The 26,825-nt window shown below is 39.8% G+C and overlaps 1 protein-coding gene across 2 annotated transcripts in view; it reads right to left on the bottom strand.

The window, feature by feature from the left end:
* Nucleotides 1-26,825, bottom strand: part of FUNDC1 (FUN14 domain containing 1) — a 51,809-nt gene that overhangs the window by 23,840 nt on the left and 1,144 nt on the right. The gene's annotated exons all lie outside the window — the stretch shown is intronic.

Raw genomic sequence — 26,825 nt, 5'->3', positions numbered from 1 at the left:
GCAGCCAGCCAACGCTTTCACAGCCTAGACTCTTCAACATATTTTCCCTAGCTCACAGTTCAAAACCTACCCAAATTACTTTTCTGCTTTGGAAACAATACTGAAAATAATTCCCTTTTCTAGAGTTTAATGAATAATAGAGTCCCTCAAGCTCATCCTGAACCTAAGGGAACAAATGCCATCGTGCCCTACCCTGTGGAGACTGTAGGTTACAAACATAGGGAAAAGCAGAGGTGGGGCTTGAAGGGAGGGCTCAGAAGCAGTTTTTCTCTTTTTTTTTCACCAAGCATATCTTCTAGCCCTTCCTTGCTTGGCCTAGTATGGTGCACTTACATTGTTAGCTCCAGTTGCCCAAAAGACTGAAAGAGACTCTAACATTGTTGTTCATACTTGTTAAACAAACCAAAGAACAGAAACCTCTCCCTTAGTTGGCTGTGTCATAGCACAAAGAGAAGGAACTTTTTTTTTTTTAAAAAAAAGGCAACACAATGTTGGGGTTGTTGCAAGATTTTTTTTGTTAATATTCCCTGTTTCCTTTTGGGTTGTACTAGTCAGAACAGCCAACTGTAGACAGTGCTGAGGGCTGTTGGTCTGAAGCAGGGGATCACTCCTTTATGAAGCTGTATTTGCTGTAGACTGTGTTTCTACCATGATCGGTGGGAAAGCAGGTATTGTAGCAACCTTGGTATAACTCTGTCCCTGTGTCTGCTGCATGGCACCACGTGACCATTATTGGTGGAAGCCAGCGGGCCAGACAGGACGGTGGCCTCCCCAAAGCTGAACTGCAGCCAAACCCTAAGGCAAATTTCTGGTTTAGATCCTAGACGGAAACCCACCCAACAGTTTTCTTTGGAAAGAACACGAATTCAAATATTGGTTTGGCCTGAAAATTGTTCTGGCTGCCCTGAAGGCAAAGGGAAGGTGATTCTGCAAAGCCACAAGAAGAAAGTATTTAAATTCACAAATAATTTCCCAGATTTAAAATGGGGTTTTTAATCTAACATTTTCCTTACTCCAAAACCACACTGGGTTTCAGTTACATTTCCTTTGAAACCAGAAAGCAATCATACTGAAATGCAATAAAAGGAACTAAAAATATTGCACACCACCCCCCTCACCCCCACCCCTTGTGCCTTTCCCTGTCTCCCTAAATGTTAGAGGAGCAAAACTGGATGCTACCGTTGCACGAGTTTGGGGGCAGGAGCAAATGGTGTAAGATGCCATCAGGGAATCAGTATATTTAGCACAGAAGGGGTATTTCAGAAGAACTTCTTAGCTAGAGCTACACACAGATGGGTTGTGGCTCTGGTGGAATAGCTGGCAGGTGCTTCTGCATTTAACTGAGCTAACGGAACAAGCAGCAGATAAAGCCCCTCTAACTGTGCTTGCTCTGTGCAGTTACCTGCTTTGCACCAGATGGATTAAAACCCCCTGAAATACACAGGGTAACAAAGGGAAAGGAAAATGCGTACCTGTACTCAGTGGCAAAGGGAAGGCAGCAGCTGCTCAGGGTTCCCTGGGCGAAGGCAGGGTTGGGACCTGCCACGAGACTAAGAGATGGTTTCACAACCTATTTGTCAAGAAGGATAATTCTGAGGTAATCCATATCTGAGATGCTGCCTTTGTGCCACTAGCAAGAAGATCATATCCCTCTGGCCCGGTACTGTCTGTTTTGAAGGGAAGGAGAGAAAAGCAAGTTGCTCTTTATCTCAGGAAAAGAAGATACGCTGTTACCCTCCGCAGAGGCAGAAGTTTACGTAAGACTTAAAAGGTCTGCTGGTATTCTGATGCTAAATGTTCTTACAGCTTGCACTGTCACTTTCACATATGCAACGCATATATGTAATACTGCCAAATCATCCTGTTAGCGTTTACCCATGCTTTACAAAGTTGTATGCAGCCACAGATTATGCAGAGCAGAGGGGATGCAGGCCTGCTCCTAGCAGGATGCATTCATTGCCCTGTAATGGATTTTTATTAGTTTGTAATGAAATGTGAGGAATTAATCACAGCTCAATTACACTTATAAATACATTGCTGTATTTCAACTTGTGCATGCATGTTTGTCTGGTTTTAATTACCCGGCAAATGTGAAGTTAGGATACTAATATAAAAAATTTCAAATTTGTCCCTCAATGAATATTGCTGCCTTGCCACACAAAGCCAGGCTCGGAATGAGCACAAAGAAGCAGGGAACAGGGGGCTTCCCCTGTTGGCAAGGAGGAGGACTGGGAAATCCAAGAGGCTAGAAAATCTGGTGAAAAACTGATCCCCATTCTCCCTCCTCATGTTTTTTACTCACACATTTCCCTTTCTCCGCCTTAAATTCACCGTGCTTGTTTCCAGCAAGTGCCCGCCTTGACCACTCTGTCATCTCTGCATACTTTCGAGGTGGGGTGGGTGACCCTGCGCTTCATCCTCGCCAGCCGGGAAGCGCTGCTTCAGGTTCAGGCATCCCTCTGTCCTCTCAGCTGGCTCAGATTTATCCCAGGGTTCTCTTTCTTTTGTTTAATCTATCTGGATTGGTAGTACTGGATAGCCCAGTTTACTTTTGGCCTTGCTTACCAGGAATGTCAACTGAGGATACAATTAAACTGTGAGGAGACAAAACATAAGGATGTTTCAACAGTGAAATGTGATAGATATTAAAATCAACTCATTCATTAGCACTCACACTGTGAACTTATTAAATGCTCTTAGTTAACAGATAGAGTTCCTAGTTTAATGTCTAGTGCTGCAAACAGCTGCTTTCTGTTTACAAAATAAATGGCATCTTCCAGAAAATATAGAAAAAATGAGATATGAATTTTTATTTCTTTCCAACAAAGTCTGTAAAAAAGTCCTTTGGTAGTTTACACATACAGCAGCGACACAGTCTGCTCTGAGTCTTCACTAAAGGGCAGTCTCTTACAAACACTGTTTACCATATAGTATCATGCCTTTTCACTTCTGCATATTAATTTATGCTGACATCAAAAGAATTTGAATAGCATTTTGTAAAATCTATTTAAATTTTTGACTCTTATACTGAGATTCCTGTGTAGTGCTGAAGTCTGTATCTAGCACTAGACTGTGATGAAAGCTGCACAAGCAATAATGATACTGAAATAGGGAATAGAAGCACACCATTGAACATCTGGTGCTGACCTGCAGCTGTTGGTCAACAGCTGGGCTGAACATAAGCCAGCAGTGTGCCCAGGTGGCCAAGATGGCCAACAGCATCCTGGCTTGTATCAGAACTAGTGTGGCCACCAGGACTAGGGAGGTGATTGTCCCCCTGTGCTGGGCACTGGTGAGGCTGTACCTCGAACCCTGTGTTCAGTTTGGGCCCCTCACTGCAAGAGGGACACGGAGGTGCCGGAGCGTGTCCAGAGAAGGGCAACGAAGCTGGTGAAGGGTCTGGAGCACAAGTCCTGTGAGGAGCGACTGAGGGAACTGGCGTTGTTCAGCCTGGAGAGGAGGAGGCTCAGGGGAGACCTTCTTGCTTTCTACAACTACCTGTAAGCAGGTTGTAGCGAGGTGTGTGTTGGTCTCTTCCCCCAAGTAACAAGCGATAGGACAGGAGGAAACGGCCTCAAGTCACACCAGGGGAGATTTAGGCTGAGTATTAGGAAAAATTTCTTCACTGAAAAGGTTGTCAAGCACTGGCACAGGCTGTCCAGGGAAGTGGTTGAGTCACCGTCCCTAGAGGGATTTAACAGATATGTAGATGTGGCACTTAGGGATGTGGTTTAGTGGTGGACTTGGCAGTGCTGGGTGAATGGTTGATGATAAAGGTCTTTTCCAACCTAAACAATTCTATGATTCTGTGATTCAGAGAGAAACCAAGGGTCATCATGAACCATGTGAAACATGGGATCATGTGGACGTAGGTAAAACACATCAGCTGTTTCCATGCAGGCGACCTCAGAACAGGTGGTGGAAGTGAGCACAGTTTGAATAGAATGCAGGTTGTAAATGTCAATATAGGTCTGTCACGGAGAAACTAAGGGGTGAACATTTGATCTCAGAAGGTGCCTCCAGTGGCCTGAGATGGCACTTAAGCCCTCTCTTCTCTGACCATTTGAGATATCCAGAGCACTTAGAGAAAGACACCCCAAACACACATAAAAACCACACAGACATCTGTGAGGTCCTGTCTAGCCCTTTTCTCCAACATTAATCATTGTACCTGCTCAGACTTTGGTCTCCCAGAAGTCTCTACCCTCTCCTTTATGCACAAATCCGAAGACCCACTTTTTGAGAGGCCTCCAGGATTACTGATTGAGTCGTCCTCCCTTCTGCATCTAGCAGCCCAGTGCACCTCTTCGCCCTTCAATGGGCGATATGGATTCAGTTCTGCTCCCCCTCCTCGCGCCCAGATCTGCACATCTCCCCCGGGTGCTGTCCTGCATGCACGCTTGCTGTCGGCAAAGGCTCTCCTGGCCAGCTGCGACGTTACTCAGCAATCCCTCCCTTCCCGTTACTGGTATTAAATACAAACCACCAATAAAGGGGGATTTTGCAAACAAATTGCTTCTAACGTACGCTGAAAAAACTTTATATCAAAGGAATTTTCCGCATGCCTCCGCAGGCAGCAACCACCCAGTCAGGTGCAATGCTCTGTCCCAGTGGTCACCTGTGAGCCCAGCCACGTAGAGCTGGTTGGGAAATCAAGTGCAGGACCCTATGGCTGGCCCCTCCGATCGGGCCAGAACACCTTCTGGCCTGGTGTGAAATTGACATTTAGAACTACTCAACCATAAAGAGAAACATGACAAATTCTTGAAGAAAGTAGTAAAATTTGAAAGCTAAAGTGCGTCTGCTTTTCAGGTGAAAAAAAATCTAAACAAAAAAAAAAAAAAAAAAAAGGAAGAGGAGAAGAGGAGCAAGAAAGGGGATGTAACAGGAGGGTGATGTGATCCAGGGAGGCAGATGCATTCAAGCGCTTCAGCTGGGCACCCCGAAAGGTGTGTGCTGGCAGATGACTCCCCCATTATGCAAACTGGCACCATGTAAATCAGGAGAGAGGCAAAAAGCTGTAAACACCTGCACAGAGCTGCAAGATTTCTGCAGTTTCTTCTTATTCTGAAAGATATAGCTGCTTTTCTAAATATAGGAAAACATACTGTAGAAATGACTACAAAGCACTGTTAATTACTTGGGTGTAAATAAGGGCAAATTATGTTCCACTTTTTATTGCAAATGCTGTTTACTGCGTCATACCCTGCACTCGTTTTCATAGTCACACAATACGTTACTGTTACATCAAGTCAATAGGACTTTGGAAGTGTAAATGAGGGAAGACCTCAATCACAGTGACAAATTAAATGACCACAGGCAATTATTGTGAAAGCAGAAAAAGTATATTTATACCACACATAAAATTGAGCTAATCTATCTTTTATGATAGTCAAGGAAAGTAAGTGCAAACAGATCCTGTAGAAGGCAGGGGTAATAATTACTGATTATGCTGTAGTTAGGCTCTTTGTATCTAAAGTGTTAAGGACAATTCTACAAGGCCTTAACCGATGTTTTGTAGCAGCTTTTGACTGATCTTGCGACTGTAAAAAATCGCGGTTCCTAAGTTACCAAACACCGCATTTTTTTCCTGTTAACTTCCATTTATTTTTATTTAGAAAATCAACATTTTTTGAAGCACTCTGGCCATTGTATCAATTTCTTCCATAGTGATCCTAGAGTAACCTCTGCATTAATGGTACCTGAATTAAGAACAACAGGACAAAAGATCTTTCACTCACAACCTCCCAGCAGACAAATAGATCAATAATCCAGAATTATCTGGCTCTTTCATAATTCCCCATATAAAATAACTACTTTATGCTTGAAGTAAGAATAAGATGACTAATCCTGGCCATTGTGGAAACCAGCATTTGCTAAACCTATCCTCAACTTACTGCAAATGAAAATGTCATCTGTAAAGGTCTCTGATTTTTTTAGGACAATTCATCACAGTGATTAGGCACCTCCTGGAGCAAGACGTTATCGACTCCTGGTTTGGAAGAGTTAATTCACTGTGCTGCAAACTGATGTGAAATGGAGGAATTGCAGGGGAAGAAAGTTTTAGCTTTGATATGAAAAATGAGCAGAATGAAACAGAGAGACATCAAAAGGAGCTTTTTATAGAAAACACACTACAAAGCTGAAATTCTGCATCGTTCTCCATATTCACTCCCAGCACTCTGGTCAGCAGAAGTGCTAACCGATGACCAGTTCTGTGTGCTTCTTGGTCCCTTCTTACACCAGGTTAACCTGAACCAAGCTACCCCCCCTCCACAGCATCAGAACTATGTAAAATGTTACTGTTGATCCCTCTTATTTGCTTTCCTTCCAGTAAATCCTCAACACACATCTTTATACAAAGGTATAGTTATATCACATAGACCCTGAATTAATGAACAGAACGCAGTTTCGATTGGGACAATGCCTAATTAAAAGTGCTGCCACTTCTTGTGGGTAAAAGTATAAGCTTGGCCTCCAGAAATATTTTTTTCTGGCAGATTTGGATTTCCAGAGATTGAAAATCTTGTAGTCAGTCACTCCATATGTACAGCCTTTAAACTGAACCGAAATAGATGGCAGAACTGAAAAATAAGACTGACACAGGAAATCACAATGATTTATGAGCATTTAGGAACATGGGTAAATTTACTCTTTCCCATTTATTTAAAAATAAATACATTACTTATTTATAGTCTTCATTCTCATGCAGCATAGAATACTTCGGGATCGTCTTGCCAAACTGAAGTAATTGGATTTTACCAATTATAGGGTCAACTTCTGGTATCCCTTGCATGCATGTATATGCAGTTTCTAGTGGGTGCAGTACAGATTTTAGATATAACCCCCCTATTTTATTAGTCGCCCTAATACATCCAAGCAATACAGAATTAATCAGTGATTCTTGCATGTCTTCTCCTATCTAGTTTTAAATGTTCAAAGCAATGATTTATGCTGCTATGTAAATATCGGTAACTAAATGTTTGCTAATAATTAGCCTGAATCTTGTATTTTTAAATTTCATCTATTTTCTTTTGTTTTATCTAACGAGTTGCACTCTAGTTCCCTTCTGATGCTGTAGGGTTTCTCAGCTTATATATTTCAATTGTATATCAATCCTGAATATTTAAACCTGTTTTAGAAGAACATACAAGTGTCTGGCAAATTCAGGGAATGGAATAACTAGGAAGCACAATAAACATGGTCAGTATTCCCTTTTTTTGCTAACAATTTTAGTCTTTGAAACTGTAAACACGTAACATCAAACCTTGGGATCCAAACCTTAGGGAGCTTACTAACTCCACTCCACTTCTCAAGAGATTGTTAATTAGGATAATCAGTAAATTTCATCTGTCTGGGTTTTTTTACATCTTGCTGTTTAAATCATAACCTTTAATCTCCCTGTTGGTTTTCTGTTCTTTTGTAAATCCCCTAGTTATTTTCCTGCTATCTAGATGAAACTGTAATCAGTATTTCAAATATGACTGCAAAAGTCCTGTGAAAAGCAGGCAATGCACTTAGGTCTCCTATGTTGTATGTCTGCTACTCAAAACTGCATTGGTCTTTTCCTGTATATATCTACGTGCCCAATGCTGCCTCTAGTTTTCATTCAGCATTTCTGTCATCCAGGTTTGTCCCTCCCCTGGAACATGCTGTTCTTGATTACATTGCCTTAGCAGGACTACTACTACAGTCGCACTGGGCCAAGAGTACTGTAACGTGTTGTTTTCAGTTGTGCATTTGCATTATTACGTTCCACTCTAGTGTTGGCAGGTTAGAATTCATGCTAATTGATAATAATCAGCTTCCTTCCATATTTTGTAAATGACTTATCAAAATACCAAATAGGACATAACAGTGCTCCACATCTCCCAGCGTTCCTTCCAGCCTGAGGCATTTATCCCCATCCTCAGTTTAGGAGAGTGCTTGCATTCCTGGTAACCTTTACTAATCCATGTAAAATTGAACAACGCAAAGTCAAATGTCCCACTGAAGTCCCAGTTATATCTTACTTCCCCTGTTTGCTTCACTGACTATGCCTGTATTACTCTATTTGGTAGTCATGTAACTGGATAGGTTTACTGAGTTTTTCAAGTCTGTTTTCTTCTTTTGAGATAATTACTAAACTAGCTAGGCAAAGGATGCATATCTGTGAATACAGAATTGTATGCAAAACCGTTTATCAATTAAACAAATAAGCCTGGACTACAAAAAGACCACAGAAAGACAGCAGGAAGATAGTGAGACTTGAAAAAGCAGCAAAATAACATTTCAACGACAAAAAAGAAAACCTTAGACAGAAATAGAATTTGGCATTATGGACATCTACTATAAAGACAAAACACCAAAGAGTGTGTTAATACAATAGGAAGAAAACAATGAAGAATTTATTAAAATTCTTGAAACATAAAATGTCTTGAAAAAGACATTTCAGGGACATCAGAATCCCAAGTCTGGCGTTCACCCTATAAAGTCTGGGTTTTACCACTTAGCTGAGAGACAAGAAAGAACTTACTCTGTTTTATTTGAATAAGCTATAGGCATTTAGAACCATTCTTAGTTTATGTTTGGCTGAAAGTAAGAGCAAGAATTTGAAACCTATGAAAGCAAATTAAGGATATAAGGTTCAGATATTTACATGACTACTTTGATTTGTGGGAATAAACCCAGCTTTTTTTCCCCTGGTCACCACACTAGGAAGCTACTTAACTTTTGCACAGTTCATTAATTGTTTTTTTCTTACTTGGTATTTCTTGATGTCACAAAAATGAATGTGGCACAAAAAAATAACAAGATGCATGAACAGAAGTGCAAGACTATTTTACCAGGTGTTGTAACAAAAGAACAACAAGAAATAATTTCATAGAGGATCCTATAAAAGTTTATTTGCAGGCTTGACAACAAACAAAAAATGGATAAAATGTTAAAACAATCTACATCATTGACTAAGTAATAATAAAAATGCTTAGGGGTTTTAAATTACTTTTATGCACTGTACTTTATGATGCACTAATAGGTTAGGCCTGTTGATCATCCTCAGCCCTGCCTGAAAGCTTCTGCATTGCAACGCTTATTTAAATCAGTCAGATAACAACTACTTTTAGTTCAGTCTAGTTTTCTTCCTATACCCTGCTCAGCCTTTTATGCTTTAAACATGATTTTCTTTAGCCTTTTCCAGCTGCGTTTATATTGGTAAAATGTAATAATGTGCCTTTACATCTTCTCCACAAGACTTGGCCTGTTTCCTTTAGTTTTCACAAAATAAAATACCTTAGCAGTAGTGCATTTTGTGTTCTCAGTTCTTATCATATGGAATTTAAATCTCATTGATGTTGATTCACAACTTGGAATCTGTACAATGTGAACAAGAGCTGCCACTGTTTGCCCTAGTGGTTTTCACAAGATTAACAATTTTTTTTCTTTCCTTCTCTTCCTATCTCTCTGATACTCTTCAGGTGGATCAGCAAGCTGATCTTGCTTTCTGCACAGCCACACTATGGCTAGGCCTGTGTGAAAAGATGTGACTACAAATACAGCCATCAGTGGAAGGAAGAGGGTGACCTCTCTTTTTGGCGACAGGGCGGTATTAGATCAGCTCCAGCAGGCAGCAATATCCTTCCCATCCTCTGAGAGCTGATTCCTGATCCCACTGAAGTTAGTGGAAAATGTTCCACTGATTGCAGTACAACCAGAATTTGTCTCTGATAGAAACACAATTAATGGGGTGGGTGGGTGTGTGTCTGTCCAAATAGCTTAAGTGCACAAAACACCATGTCAGTTTTGACATATCACTCCAATGCAAAGATAGCTCACTAATAAAATATTTAACCTCTCAGTACATCTGTTTGGAAAAAACAACAGTACCACCTGAATTTGGAAAGTTCCACCCGCTCAGCTGTGATACAGCAATGCAAATGTGATTTATCATTTTATTTTAACTGTAGGGGAACAAGAGACTTTCAAATAACTGGTGTTTGTACATTGCATTACATGTCATCGTGTCACAAATGCGCAGTCCCCAAATATTTTTGTTTACAAGCTGCCACATGGAGAAGCCAACTGGCATGTTGTTTAGATACTAATTTCTGACATGTGCTTTGCATAGCAAAAAATCTGATTTATGAAATGCGAGATAGAAACTTGTCGGTTTTTTTTCAATATATACAAAAATAACTGCACATAAATCAGGACTACATTCACAAGATATTTCAAAAAGATTAAAGTACTTTTTTTAAAAATTTGCTATGATTTAGCAAAAAAATTAGGATTTTTTAGTTGAAATGGGCTCAGATTTCTTATGATTACAATTTATACAAAACATTTTAATATGCTGGGTGCTTTATTGACAAAGAAAAGGCTGATAATTTAAGTTTGGTGCAGTAAGATTTTGAGTGAAATACGACAGTGAGGAGACAGAGGAAGGCTAAAGGCTACAGCCCTTCAGTCTGGTAACTCAGATGCCATATGCACATCTTGTCAACGCAGATGAAGTGTTTTAAAACATATTAAGTATGGGCTAATAGAGTGGCTAAAGTTTGCGTAACTTGTCCTCAATCGACCTTGGTGGAGCTATGCAGATTTACATTAGAAATGGTAGAGAATTTTTTTTAAAAAGACAAAACTACTATTATTCCACATAGAATAACTGTAAACCCTTTAAATAGGTTATTTTTTTCAAGTTAAAGGTTTCCATGAAAAAAAATTTAAACTTTTTTTTTTATTTTCTCCTTGGTTCTGCTTTTCTTTTACCCTTTCCTTTCCTCCTTTCACCTTTTCTGTTTTGCCTCAGAAAAAGAAGAAATACAGAAGAACAAGTAAGGAGAATAAGTAAGGATGAGTATGCCAAGAGTTTTTCATTTTTTAGTTTCACTGAAGATAAAAGAATAAAACAAGAATTTCCACAATAATTTGTTAGGCTGTCTTTCCACTAAAAATGACATCAGAGTAAAAGGTTGAAGTAGATGTGTAAGGTGTAACAATCTAAGATCATGTCTTATACATTTTATTTTGTGATTCCTAACAAGTGACTTGGAACACATGAAGCTCGGAGTAAATTTCATCAACTGAATCTAAAGGGTTAGCCTATCTGAAAAGGGAAAACAACTCTTCCATCAGGAAAAACACTGAAAAGACAGCTCTGGAAGAAGCAGCTTGACACAGCACTGCCAGTGGCATTAACCATCAAGGAAAAAGTAAGTTCCAATGAGACTTGGTTATCTAATTAGACAGGGGCTGAGTTAAGAACAATTTGAATGCTGAGACTGTCTATGTTACAAACACCTTTCTTTAAGTGCTGAATAATCCTGCCAGTTTTCTTATATGACCTGGTCTTGCTTATTCTTGCAAAATCATGGCTTTTACTGTCATCATTGCCAACAATAGCAGTAACTAGAGTAACGAATTTACTATTTGTTAATTACATTATATAATGCATGAAAAAAACCCTTATTTTCTTTCCAAGCAGCCACAACTATTACTTAAATTTTATGTGTAAATCAGTATGGGACACAAATTATGCTAGATTAAAAGCAGACACGCTATGTAGCCTCAGATGGATACCATCTAACAGCACTATGCAAGCCGACAAAACCTGGATTTAGTCCTCCGAGCCCTTTGGAAATTATTACTGCCGTCATTATACATAATGCTCAGACATCTCTCTACAGAAACAAGACTACTTTTTAACAGACAAAGGAAAATGAAAAATGTCAGTGAAGGAAAATTGGAAGATGTAAAACCAACAGCTGTGAAAGCTCTACAGAGCAGCCATTGCATCATGCCAGGAAACACCTCTGCCCAAAGACAGAGCCGTTTTTCCAGGCGTAGCACGACAGTGCTAGGAACTCCTCTAGCTTTTAAAAATTATTCCAAGTAAAGCATTTGTTGTAGGACCCTTTGTGCCTCACAAGCCTCTTCCGTAAGGAATACGATCCTGAGCACTCCTTTTTTCTCTATGCATTACATACTTCAGCATGAGGCTCCTAATGCTTCTTAAATGTATTTGAACATACTGTTCTTTGCAGGTACGTACTCTTCATTGATGATTTCTGGCAAGTCTTTCTTCTTCTGTTTTTGTCACAAGAGAATAACCCATGTTCTGAAGGCAACTACTTCACCTCCAAAAGCGCTAAGTAACTTTTCTAGCATCCAGTAGGGTATTTAACTGCAGTAAATGTATTATTTTCTCAATAAATTACGCTGGAAGTTACCATTTCTCTCCCTGAATGATGTAACTGTTACTGCCAGATTATCTGACAGCCTAGATGTCAAAATATTTTTCTTCAGTGTGTGCTTGCAAATGTTAGAACTGACTATCAGGATTCTGAGTTTGGATGAAGTTCACTTGATTTCAGAGAATGAACTGACTTTTAAATATTACATCCAGTTGCTTTGTTATTGAAGAATAAATTGAAATAAAGCAAAGGCAAAAAAACCCCACAAAAACCACGTAGACATTATCTGCCTTTTTCTAGACCAAATCACTCTTCATTAAAAAGTAAAATTACCTACAGATAGGACTTAATAACAGTGGACTGCAGACAGGTCAAGTGGCAATGAAGCATCTGTTGTGGAGAGATTATACAATTTCTCTCTCTGTTTAGAAAAAATGGCAGGACATGCTTTGCATCGATTTTACAGTGTAACAAGGAGGAAGCCCAGAAAAAAATCCTTGTGGAGCACACACATTTCCCTCAAAAAGAACGACAGAGTTAGAAGACCAAAGGCTGAGCAAAGAATGAGAACTGTTCCATTAGAAAGCTCTGGAAGAAGGAGAATAAAAGACAAAAGAACAAAAGCCAACTGAAAGCATGAGAATAGGTTCAGCTGAAAAGTTGTTTTTACAGTGCTGATACCTATGTGTAAAAATAAACATTGATACCTTTAGGCATCAGTCTGGGAGACAGGCTAGACAATTACCTCTGTTCTCCACCATTTCTCTTACGTACAGGAACAAAAGACCCCAACAAGCAGCTGGAGGACTATTCTATCCATACTTTAACCATAAACATAGTTGCTGTTGTTTTGTTTAAGGATTGTGCCCCAGACTATCAGGCCATTGTTGCATGCAAAATCAGATGAAAGCAAAAGATGGTGTTGACAGAAAGACTTTGAGACCTTTTCGTAAGGTGCCAGCCCGTCTCCCTACATTAACTGTTACATATAATTTCTGTCTTTTCCTCAGGAATTTGAGAATATGCCACACCAGCAGTACCCAAACTTGCTGCTATGGCAAAACTCATGGCTGAACTTTGTGCGCAATGATTTCCCTGATGCATTCAGAAGTTTGTCAGCACATGTGCAACAGATTTGACTCGATCAAATTTTTGAACTTATTTTGTGTAGCATGGTGAGGAAAATGAGGAAAAGCAACAATCAGAGCAGACTGCTATTGCAAGAACTGTTCATGCAGGCTGTTGTTACTCCCCAACTGTATCTCAGAAGACAGGGTGGCTGGGAGTAGGCCAAATGAATTGTTCTGGTAGGTCTCAGTCTCTCCTGAGGAGAGGGTAATAATTTTCCTGAAAAGAAGTCATGAAGAAATATAACAGGAAGCCGTTAATGATCTGCTTAAGAGATAAGACAAAACATTGCTGGCTATCTCTTAACAACTAAATATCTTTTGTAACTGTTGGACTCTGTCCTAATTAGCTTTGATATATCAGAGGACTGCTTTGTGAGCTGTTTGGTTAAAACATGTTGTTCTGTTCTACTTCCTTTCAGATGTTCTATGAATAATATTATAAGGCTTACCTTTTTGTTCATTCACTATACTATTTCTATGCTGGTAGAATATACACACACGCTCTTAATTTGATTCAATCTCTGAATAAACTGTCCAACTTCAAAAATGAGATTTATCTCATTCTATTTTAGCAGTCATGCATCCACAGATTGCCTGAAAGTTGTATCTGGTGCATTAAGCATGGGCATATTTGAATCTGCATCTCTCTTTTTTTTTAAACACTTTTCAAGTGTCCAGTATTTTACTGTAAGTTCTCCAACTAATTCTATTAACAAACAAAGAAAGAAATAATAATTTACTAACTAATTCTATTCTAATCTTTTCAGACTCCTATCTGCACTAGGAAGTCCAAAATACTGATCTCTTTTTCATCTTGAACCTCTCGATTGTTTGCAATTAATATACAGATCCAAAATACTCTCTCTCATACCTTTCACAGCAAGAAGTTACTTAGAGCACCTGACAGTTAAGATTAAGCAAAACTTTGCTGAAATTGGAGGATGCAGTTATACCACATATTGAGGATAAAAGTGAGAAGCAGTTGTACTTCTTGGAATAATTAAACCAAAATCTATGATACAAATAATAGCTCACATGGCAAGCCAGATGATGAATGCAAATTAATTTTGCCAGGACCTCAATGCTAGAGCTTACTGACATTACCTAATGTAATGAGCTGGGTCTTCTTTAGAGTAGGTGTGTATCTCTTTGATCAGAAGAGGATGTTACAGAGTGAAAAACAGCCAAAAAAGTGATGAAGCATTTTCATAGAAAATATTTGGAACTTTGAACATAAACTCTTCTGGTTTCCCTACAAAACAACTCACTTCTTTCTGCAAAGGAATATGCCCCTGTGTACTCCTGGTAAAGAAATATGTTTGTTTGTGAGGAATCAGCAAGTTCAATAAATTTAATTTACTAAAGAAACCTATCTGCAAGACCATATAACTGTTTACGTCCAAAGAAGTAACAATGTTTTGGAAAAATAATCAGAAATTTCCATAAAGCAGAACTTCATTTCTCTCTCAAATAAAAAGTTAACTGATTTCCACACATCGCAACAAATAAGCCTGTACACTTTCATTTCCTCAATATATGCTTGGTTTCATTAAATTTTACTGAGCTAAATCTTATACATTTCTCATCAATATAAATTTAGCCAATCTGCAAAATCTGAAATACTCTCCCTGATGTAATTTTCCTAGTTACACTGTAGTCATTAGCTGGTATTATTCTTCCATTTTAAATACCCATAGGCATGATTCTAATTTTGCATACAACAGTTAAGCTTCTAATACAAACAATTACATGTTCATGGTGAAAAACTTTCTGAATGTTAATGTAGAGCAGGAACCATAGCCTGTTTATTAAGGCTGCAATGCAAGCAGATAGTAGGTAGAAGTTAATTTTAAATCTTTAACCTTTATGGTATTTATTGTTTATTTATTGTTACTTTAAACACTTGCCTGAATCGATGTCTTAGCTGTAATTTCTACACTTCTGAATAAGTGCAATGGAAACATTGCAAAGTTGGGCTTAAGAGGGAGTGATTAGTTCAATAAGACAACACTTCTGAACTTAAGAATTAATATATGCTACAAGAGACAAGTTCTTTCCTAAAAGTTTCCGTAAATAATGACATGATTTGTAAAACACGGTACATGGGAAAAAAAGAAAAAATGTATGAACAGTAATCACATAAGAAAACCCTGGTAAAAGTCTTCTTCAGGATGAAAAAGCATGGATTATTCTCCCATATAATCCACCAGTTGTATCATTTGGTACATGCTGTTTCCTTTTTAGCATTGCCAACTGCGCAGAATCATGCTCCTTTTTGACCATGCTCCATTAGGAAAGAGGTGTGTACACAGGTAAGGCAGCATTCAAAAGTGCTATCCTGAAAAAAGTTATTCCACATGTGTGGATCAGGGCCTTGATTTCCAGCAACTGCTGCTACATCAGTACAGGAACAGTACAAAAAGAGAGCTTGTCATAAAGACCAACAGCAATTTGTCCAGCCAACTCTCCCAACTTAGAATTTGACTAACTGGCAGCAGATTAACAATTACTTAAGAGGTAGTAAGAAGTTAGTAGTAGGTCATTTCCATGGCTCATAAAACTTTCAGAGATTCCACGTTTTGGTAGTTTTGAACTTGGGTTTTATTCCTGTGATAGCGATCTCCAGTCAACCTCATAAGATGCAATCATCTTACCGTGTTGTGCATCAGTCAACCAGCTCCTGAGGCACTGTTACGCACAGGTTTGGCCTTCTTACAAAAGAACGTCAGGATTCTTCACAGCAGCAGCCAGCAAGGAAGTTAAGATTTATTAACAAGACAAATTTTAATTTAATTTTGTATGCTACCCAATAATACAATCATTGTATCATCTGTTCTGGCATTTAATTTCCTATTAAAAGGATGTTATTCTTAAATATTTTTCAGAGTGCTACACAATACTGCATGTGAATAATTACCGTACAAGTTGTCTGGAAGTGGCTTTCAGCTCCCTTTAGAAGTTTGAGGTGGTTTTGTTGTTGTGTTTGGGTGGGTTTTTCTTGGGGCGTGTGTGCATGTGCGTGCTGCTTGGTTTGTTTGCTTTTTTTTAGCTGAGATTTCTTCAATGCCTTTGCTTCAGTTTCCAGCACAACATTCTAAATGGCTAAATAGCATTGCTGAGGGATGTCTGGAGCAAACTGCAGAACAGGGTTGGTTACAGTGACTGGGAAGGGACTGTCAGAGGTGGGGTGGCCATGCTGAGGCACATTCATGTTGGTTACACAGCTGTGTGATCTTTGACAAAGTGCTGTCATAGTCATGGGTTGGACTAAGACTTGGGGGAAAAAGCAAACAAAACCCTAATCACCTGATAATTTCTGCTTTTTGCCTGACACTTTGTAAAGGAATATTAATGTGTATTGAGTGTGTGTGTCAAGGTTTTGGTAGTGGGGGTGCTACAGAAGTGGCTTGTATGAGAAGCTGCTGGAAGCTTCCCCTATGTCCAATGGAGCCAGTGCCAGCCAGCTCCAAGACAAACTCGCTGCTGGCCAAGGCTGAGCCCATCAGTGATGGTGGTAGCACCTCTGGGATAGCATATTTAAGAAGGGTGTGTGTGTGTGTGTGTGTGTGGAAATCTGCACAATTGCAGCAGAAGAGAGGTGTGAGGATTTGTGAGAGCAACAACTCTGCAGACACCAAGGTGAAGGAGGGGGAGGGGGGAGGAGGTGCTCTCGCAGAGATTTCCCCAGCAGCCGATGGAGAAGACCATGGTGAGGCAAGCTGTCCCCTGCAGCCTGTGGATGTCCACGGTGCAGCAGACACCCACCATGGGCAGCAGCCCATGGAGGACCCCATGCCAGAGCAGGCAGTTGCACCCAAAGGAGTCTGTGACCCCTGGGAAGCCCATGCTGGAGCAGGTTTGCTGGCAGAACTGATGACCCTGCAGGAGACCCACGCTGGAGCAGTCTGTTCCTGAAGGACTGCACTCCATGGAAGGGACCCACGCTGGAGCAGTTTGTGCAGAACTGCAGCCTGTGGGAAGGATTCACGCTGGAGAACTTCACGGAGAACTATCTCCCATGGGAGGGACCCCACGCCGGAGCAGGGGAAGAGTGTGAGGAGGAAGGAGTGGCAGAAATGATGTGTGATGAACTGACTCTAACACCCATTCCCTGTCCCGCTGCGCCACTCAGGGGGAGGAGGCGAAGAAACTGGGAGTGAAGTTGAGCCTAGGAAGAAGGCAGGGGTGGGGGGGCAGTTTTCACTTTTGAATTTTAGTTCCCATAATCCGATTTGACTGGTAATAAATTAAATTAATTTCCCCAAGTCGAGTCTGTTTTGCCTGTGATGGTAATTGCTGAGTGATCTCCCTGTCCTTATTGACCCACAAACCTTTTGTTGAATTTTCTCTCCCTCTGTCTGGTTGAGGAGGGGAGTGATAGAGCCACTTTGGTGGGCACCTGGCATCCAGCCAGGGTCAAGCCACCACATCATATTTCACAGAACTAGTGGAAAACCATGACAGCAACAGAAAGCAGAGTTGGAGTAAGTGACTAGTCAAGAATTCAGCCAGGGAAAGCACCTCTCTATTGAACCAGTGGTCAGATCCACCTTGTGCGCTTGGCTCTCTCCTCACTCGCTTGTTCCTGACTCTCAGCTGATGCTGTGATCTCCATTTCTTGTACGCTGCCAAACCACCCACCCACACCACAGTATTTGAAACCAAACCCCTCCAAATGGGAGGCAGAAATTGTAATCATCCTGCTTGCATTTCCCCTGCATTTTTTGCAGACCACTGGCAGCATTTACGTTGCAAAATTAATAACCCTAAATAGAAATGGATTTGAAAATATCAGTTGATTCATAAAAGAGGCTTAACTGTAGATGTGTAAGAGTTGTTCTTAACTAATGATGCATATTGCATTCAGTTATGTTTTCAGAGAGAACAGAAGTATAAACAGGGCAGGATGTGTCCTTTAGCATGGGCTGATGTAACAGAAACCAGGAACAACACTGAATTTGCAAGAAAACCTGTTTCTTGCCCAATTTCCTGAATAAAGGAGTCTGATAAGCCTTCAAACTTTGCAAGCTTATCTGAACTGATCCATTAAAAATGGGACTCGATCCTGCCAAGTACTGAGCAGAAAGTCTCTTGAGATGGTATTCTGTAACTTGCAGGTTCAGGTCCTTAAAAGGTGGGATGATTTACTAGAAATGTGCCTGCACTGAAGGTGTATGTAGAAAAAGCAAAACCAGTAACTTAATAAAAAAAAAGAACCAATGACACAATTGGCAACAACAGTGTTTTATTAAACATTTGTCCTCCTTTTTGTAAAGGGAACAACTAGAACCTGAGCAGAACCAATGTACATTTCTTAAGATTGTGCCCTGGTCATCTTTATATAGACTACCCTTGAGAAAAAGAAATGTATCTATGTACTTTCAAAACCGTGATGTCTTTAATGCTAATTGCATCCATATTTTTGTGGCACATAGACAGCTATTGAGACTCTAGTCAAAGTGGTAAACTTGGATGCTTACATGTAAGCATGTGGATTCAATAGGGGATGTGGACTTGGATTTTTTTTAATTGAGAGGGAGGAGTATTAGAGGGACTTTCTTCTCACTGATACTAAGAAGCTACTGGGCACATATTGATTATGTTGTATGAAGATTTAAATCCCCAACTTAAAATTTTGTGTATCCACTACTGGCAGAAAAAGTACCAATCTAAATATAGCAAGGCTTTGGAAAATATTGCCCATGCTTACTGAATCTGCCCTTTGCTGCCATCTTTCCCAAGCAGCTATTCTGCCACTGAGACCAATGGCAATTTCCTTCCTCTCACCGGGCTTTCAGTTTGGGACTATATATTCATTATATCCATGGAGAGAAACACTATGCCTTAACTTTCCTCACAAGAGTAAACCACCACAGGACTCATTTACAGACCAAAAAAACCCAACAACAACAACAACAACAAAAAACCAAACCAAAAAAACACTTGAGAAGAACTCCTCACAAACTGACTTTAGTAGTACCGAGTACATTTGTACAAAGAAATACACAACTGCAAACATTCAAACAGAAACCAGACCATACCTTAAGAAATTTTAAGACTGTAAGTTCTCTGAACCATTCCTGAACTAACAATTTCCTGCTTGACAGGTTCAAGTGAAATGCAGCTGATGGATGGGGGAAGCAAGGGAAAATGTATACTTAAAGGCAGAGTTAGCTTTTGATTTTATGAATGTCAAGCTTAGGTAGAAACCACTTGTCTTCCTCACACCATCCTGATGTTCTCAGCTGTTAGAGGCCCGATCCAACTCTTACTGACATGCAGAAGACACAGTGGAGCACAAACCACTGGAAAGCTTCTAAATAGAACTTCCCTCTTGATAGAAGCAATTTTATGGGGGAAAAAATATTGAAATTTCAGTTTGGTGTTTTAGTATAGGTCTTGTTTTACCTTCCAATCAGACATGATGAACAAGTTTACATGCTCTGGGTACAACCCTGTTCCATTCTTTGAGTTCTATGCATCAAAGCGATGGGATGCCACCTTATTTTTATAAAATTCTAAAATGTAAGAAAAGTAATAAAGAGTTGCATGCCATGCAGCAACAGTCTTCAAATTTAAGCATCATGTCTTATTTTACTTGCAATGCCCCCTGGCTCAACAGTTGCTCTAGGGGAATCCTGAACTGTGCGTTTAGACAAGGATGGAGAATTGTCATTGTCTGTGTCTAGTAAGTGGTGGAGCTTCTTGAGCCACTGCCTTAACTCTGCATAAGACATAGCCCCTTTTGCTATCTGCACCTTTAAAACTTTCATCTGTACATGATTACAAGACTTAATATATACCATTACTTGTGCAAAGTACCGGATTTTAGAAGTCACTGCATAGGCAGATGTAGTAAGAAACAGACAGGAAAGACTCAACAGACCTATAACCCAAATAGTTTTTCAGATTGGTTATTGAAGATTTTATCATTTTAGACATCCATAAGAATGTTAACAAAGAATAGCATACACAGCAGCTGAGGCTTTTAAAATAAATAATTCTCAGATATTTTCTTTAAAAGATCTATCTATAATGCACTAAATTAAATCGATTAAGAGCATGTGACATCCTCAGAGTTATGAGAAAACCAAAAATACCAGATAATAATGTATCTTGGATAATACTGCATTCTGTTCCAGGATTGACAAAAGTAAACAAGATACCCATTCATCCACTTTGCTAAGGATCTTGAACAGCTCCTTTCAAATGTTTACACAAAACCCCTTAACTTTGTTTCAGAGCTGTTTTTAGAAATGTTTACTTATTTTTACTTACAAGCCAGAAAACGAGCAGACTACAGTTATTAGCCTAGCATCTTATGTTAAGTCAATGCATACATAAATACCTAGCCATAGAAACACAAAGCTGCTTTTCCCCTCCCCCCTCGACAGCATTTGCCAAATTCTATAAAGGGGAGCTACAACTGCCAATCTGAAGATGAAGACAAGTTAATATCAACACAGTATTTTTATTATCAGCTTCTCAAAAGTTGTATTAACTGCCTGCATAGTCACGAAGGCAAGAAATCTCACTTTCTTTGCACTGTTTTTGAAGAACAGAGATACTTGTTCATTACTATCTTCCGAAAAATTGGTCACTTCTTCGCAAGGTGGTATGTCACAAGCTGCTGCATCCAGTTCCTAGCGGGAGGGCAGACACTTCACCTACTTACCTTCTGAAACTCTTAACAGAGATGGAAGCATGCCCACATTTGGCATACACACCAATGGACACAGCCAAAACTGGCAGGGTGGAAGAATGGGCATGATTAAAAAACCACAAAAATCTACTAACAGAAGCACTGTAAGGGAACCACTTCCTGGACAAGTTTAATTTTTTGTATTATTTATTTCTCCAATTTTGCAGGAATTGCCAGTTAGTATAATATCAGAGATCTATAGAGTACAAAAAATATGATGCAGTGGTGGCTCTTCTAACAGTCACTTCTACTGGTAGAACTTAAGCAAACAGGTGTGTTCATGCTAGCATGCAATGAGCTAGTCTCTTACACAGCAGATCTACAGAATGTAAAAAAATCCTTATTTCTGAATGTCATTAAATAGCTCAGAATAGTTAAGGTTATGCATACAAACTCATGGGTTTCCATGTTTAGATTGAATTGTTGACATGTTGTTTATTATTTTTAAGTAACAAGTCCTTTGAAGTTTCTATTGCTCAATAGAAATTTTATCATTTCTGCTGACACACTGCACAGTGACAGTTATTACTGCTTCACTGATAACTGTGTGTACTTCTCATGACTATGAATTACCACTTTAATTCCAGATGAATTCAAGCATCAAGCCTTTCAGATACAATTCAGGTTTTAAAATCAAGCTAGCCAAGGGGAGGAGAGGGCAACAGGCGAAAATGACTATATGATTCAAGCAAGACAGAACAACACTAAGTTCTATAACTAAAGCATTTATTAATTACTATTTTTAACAGTCTTATGAAGAAAGAATATCTTCATGATAATAATGCATTCCTTAGATTAGCTCACTTTTACTCCCTTCGTCACCCAAAGTTAGTATGGTACTTCTGAGACTGAAGAGCAATTCATTCATCAACATAGGGACAAACAGTATCAGAAAGACTTTTTTTCCCTGATATGTTCCACAGTAATAATTCCTCTGCATACGTATTTCCTTATAGCTAGCAAAAGCGTTTGACTTTTGTCTGCATTTTGGAGGAAATGAAAAAAGCCTTGGGTTTCACATCAGTTTACTTCCTTGACCACTGTCCACTGACAAAATATAACATGAATCATCACACAACACTTGTCAGAACTTCGAGGGCAGTACAGGGAACACAGAAATTGCAGATCATTTATTATGAACTCCCAGACAACATGTGGGCTACTGCTAAATAATAAAAAAAATTAAGTACTGCAGGGGTTTTTGTTCCAAATTTCAGCAACAATGTAATTTAATAATTTAAGCTTTTCTGCTTTACCTTGGAGTAGCTGAAGAAAAGAGCAGTAAGAAAAAAAGATGCAGAATGAAAAACCATTAATGAATATGGAAGGTTAAACAAAGGGGCTAATTTCTCCCTGACTAACTTATTGTCAGGTTGTATCAGTTTATGCTGCTTTCCCTTATATGCCTAATAGTCACGTTTCAGGTAGCTTGACTAAAATCTGGCAAGGTGACAGTAATACAAGTGTTAGATTTATATTTTGTAAGACACAAAATGGCATCCACTAAGTTCTTTTGGTTAGCTTGCTTTTTTTCTTTTCTGTTTTTGGTATGTATACCTTGCCACACAAATCCAAGATTGTTGTCTTGTCACATTTCCCCCGGGCTACTGCAAAAGGATTTTCCTTATAGTTAGAGATCCTCTGAGCTATTCTAAGTGTAATGTTGACTCTACACTTGAAAAACTTTTTGGTTTTTTTCGAACAACAGCATCAGTAGAGATTACATGTGCATCCTGAGCTGCTTCATACTCGTGTGACAGCATAAGGAGGTGACTGTTACTCTCCCTTCCCTACCAGCTCATAGCTTGCATCTGTGAAGGACATCAAAAATCATGAATGAAAGACCAATTTGAACTGATATGCCTAACTTCAAGCACCACTTCTTTTCTAGGAGCTGAAATAATGAATCTTGCTGCAGGTAACTAGCAAATATGTTTTGGACTATAGAAGATGACAAAATTGCAATTCTATCCAGCAGGTATTGATATATTGCTCATTCAAATTTGCTGTCTTGGAAGTCACACCAAATACATTAATAATAATCAATAGGTTCTGTTAATTGCTATTCTTGAAAATAAGCACATATGTGAGAACGGATCTGATGAGGAGGTCAGACAGTAAAAGAACAGAGTTGTCTATAGAAACACACTGAGACCCAGAAAATCTCCTTGGAGCAAGTCTGGCTTTTCAATACCCTTGGTATGACCACAGAAGCATCGCACCAAACCTCTGCCCCTCTGGAAAGTGAGAGCTAGAGAGACACAAAAACTAAAGCCATATTTGTCCAGGAACGAATGTGGTTTTGAGAAAGCTGAGTTAGTGGTAGCAGCCTTGTCCAGGAAGAATTTCATGTCAAACAGGGAGAAGGGTTCTTCCACCAGCTGAAAGATGTATAAGGAAGTTCAGCTGCAGACAACATACCCTAGTTAACTGCCATTATAAAAATTCTTTTGTATGATACTATACAGAACATTTGGAGAGTTAAAAAAAAAAAAGAGAGAGCTTTTTGTTCAAGTCCAAAAGCAAGTACAGAGAAGGCATGGGGGCAGTTCCACATCCTGAGCTGTGAGATTAGGTACGGCTAAAACAAACCAGTGCAGTGCACTCCCACCAGGTAACCGTTTTGAGTTTAAATCCACAGTTGTCTTTTTTAAGGAGATGTACAAATTAAAACTTTGTAATATTCATAAGTCTATTTGCGCCCCCCATATTTCGCATACAGGCAGTCCAAAACATTTTGAAGAGATGGTGGTGATCCTACAGGTTTTTTTATGAGCAAGGGTATGGTAGTCCATCATGAATGTTCACCACAAATTCACAACTCTTCTTTGAAGGTATAATTCTCTCCAGAAAAACCTACTGAATTTACAGGGCTCTGCTCTCTAACAAACTGCTACTTTATCTTGCCCCTGATCATGACACAGGAAAAAGTAATCAGGCCTCATGTGTTCGTCATTCAGGAGACTTGCAGCAAGGAGTTTCATGCTTTGCAAGAAGCAGCATTCCCGTATTTATTGTAGTAAATAAGCCTCCAGTCAGGACTTCCTATCAGCACATTTACGGTGAATTTGTGGTGAACATTCATGATGGACTACCATACTCTTGCTCATAAAAAAACCGGTAGGATCACCACCATCTCTATAAAGACCCGCCCTGACCTAAAAACAGCAAGCTAACCACTTGATTGCTGCAGCTGATGTCAGTGAAAAGTCGTAACGACATGAGAATAAAAAGAAAAAGGAGATCTTGCACAGGTCACACTTTCCCTGTTCCATGCGACATGAAGTTATTTTCTTGAGATTGACTTCCTATGTATGTGCTCAGGCTTGTCCTATTTGCCAATGAACCTGGATGCTTGAGACACCACAACTACCTTTGACATCAAGAGCGACAACAGCTTGAATCCCAGTGTTGAAGCAGAATCCTTCTTCCATCATTTTTTTTTTGCAGTGATTTCAGGAGCTGTTTTTCAGCTTAACAAGATGTCAGGCGATGTATATTTACTTACAGGGAGAACTCTAGAATTAACTTTTGCTGTTTCTAACATTACTTTTCAAGAAGTGGGACATTAACTTTGCATCTCAATTTCAAGCAGCAGAGAATGACCACTGTGCCAAACACCTACTTGGAGCGGAGTTCTCTCTGGCATAAACTACTCTGCAACTGTACATGTACAAATAGTGTTAGGTCTCTTAACAGATAGGGCGGGCAAGTCTTGCAGCATGACAAGGCAACACTTGACACAGCGTATAGGAATACAAAATGGAACTTGGCATGGAAAATTAATGGAGGTGAAAACAGGAAAGGTGTATCCAAAGAGTACTGTTCAGTCCAAAAGCTTTATCAGTCCACAACTTTCACCCAGAAGGTAGCAAAGTGGTTCTGGACACTCACAGATGACTTTGGAATTTAAACTAAGCTAAAACCTAACGAGTTAACTAATACTGGATAGATACAGAAAAACATTGACGTTTCCTTCTTTCTTCTCAAGAATTTAGGAACGTACTCCTCCTGAGGTCACCTTCAGAGACTATCTCAGAGTTGGAGGCCAGTATCGCACTTGTCTGGAACAGTCTCTCTCCTTTCATAAGGTGATAGTGTATCAATGTTAGCTCCCAAAACTGTTATCTGACTCTTTGCAAGGGCAGAGAGTGTTACTTCCAGTATGCATTTGCAAGCTTTTCTTGCTATTATTAAGTAAGCTGAGCTTTGGATAGATCTTGAAGAGTTGAAAAAATACACAGGCTTTTATGGCACCTCTTGAGTCATCCAAAGAGTAGTTCAGATACAAAAAACCCCCTACAAACCACAAAAAGTACCTGGAAATTCGATTCAGGCAATACAGACAGGATGCAGGGGGTAAGAGTAGCATTGACAGTACTAGAGGAGTAACCCAGGTGTTGTGACTTCAGGTGCATGGAAGTTTCTCATTATACTTTCAGCTGAACTAAGACTCACACTTCAAAGAAGTCTGCTGAATTGCTTTGTAGTTTAGAAGATAACCTTCCTTGTACTGAGAAAGTTTCACCTACTATCTTTTCCATTGATTTATACTTGGGATACTGCAAATTGGAAACTTCAGACTTCAGAGTCAAGATCCTCAGAAATAATCTGTGCTGAATTACCTTATTTTTGGCACATTACCAATCAGTATAGTTCTTGGTGTTGAGTTAGGCATCTGAGGAAGCACTGCTGAGAAATTAAGTGACTGAGAAGCCTTGTAAATTACAGATGAAGGCATATGTTTGATCATAGTTGTTTTCACCATTCATGACTGTAGCTTATCCCCACAACCAAAAGTAAATTGTTTTTTATCCACACTCCAAACTCTGAAGTACTGTAAATGTACAAATGACAAATGTCTGTCTCTAACACGAATGCTCTTAACCAACTGGTTGCTGGCTATTTTATAAGGATATGCAACCTTAGTAAACTCAGGTGCTTTTTTTGTTCCAACTGCATTTGGATCAGACAGCATGGCTACACAACAAGATTCTGCTTCCAAGAGGGGCAGGGACATTAATTTGAGTCTTTTTCTGCATTATTCAAGGCTGTTGACCAGATCTCCAATCAGCACGCTGGAAAACAGCACAGGCCTTGCACGCTTCTGCCAGTATCTCTACACTGCACTACTGACACCATTAGGCCCAGAAAACATTTGAAGATCCATTTGGAGAACATCAGCGACATGTAAATGTTAACTGTACCACCGTTCATGAGCACATGATTTGGGGATGACAATTAAAACCAGAAGGGACAGAACCAGCAAGCAAGAGTATTGTGATTGAACATCCCTTACATAGCTTGGCCATTGACCTTATTCACCTAATTCCCAAAGGCAGTTACTAGCTTCAGTTACGCTTTAGAGAGCCTGGCAATCATAAAACAGGCCCCTCTCTGCGGGGAGAGAATTCAGCTGGCAGAGAAAAAGTCTGCCCAGCCATGAGGCTTCAGCCTCATCAGAGAAGTGACACAGTGATGTTACAGAAGGCCACTGCTGATCCATTTACAGCAAAATGGGTATGAGCAAGCAAGCTGTGCCACCACACACCTACAGGAGGCTCATCTCCTCATAAGCATCATAGGAGACCCAAGACCTAATGATTTTCAAAAACCTTGCTGAGAAAACCCTTGAGTTTCCCAACTGTAATGGGTAAATTAATGGGGCTGCAGAGAGAAAACTGCACCCTCAAGCTCCTGGGCAAGACCGGGAAGGCCGAGGAACCAAGGCTGCCCAGGTAACATTTAAGCCACCAGGAAGGCTGGGGGTAGGCTTGGCCTTGTGAAGAAGGGGCAGCAAGCAGAGCACGGAAGGGCCCC

This window comes from Falco rusticolus, chromosome 2, assembly GCF_015220075.1.
Source record: "Falco rusticolus isolate bFalRus1 chromosome 2, bFalRus1.pri, whole genome shotgun sequence".
Taxonomy (NCBI): Eukaryota; Metazoa; Chordata; class Aves; order Falconiformes; family Falconidae; genus Falco; species Falco rusticolus.
The sequence above is the reverse complement of the archived record's forward strand: the minus strand, read 5'-3'. Positions and strand labels throughout refer to the sequence as shown.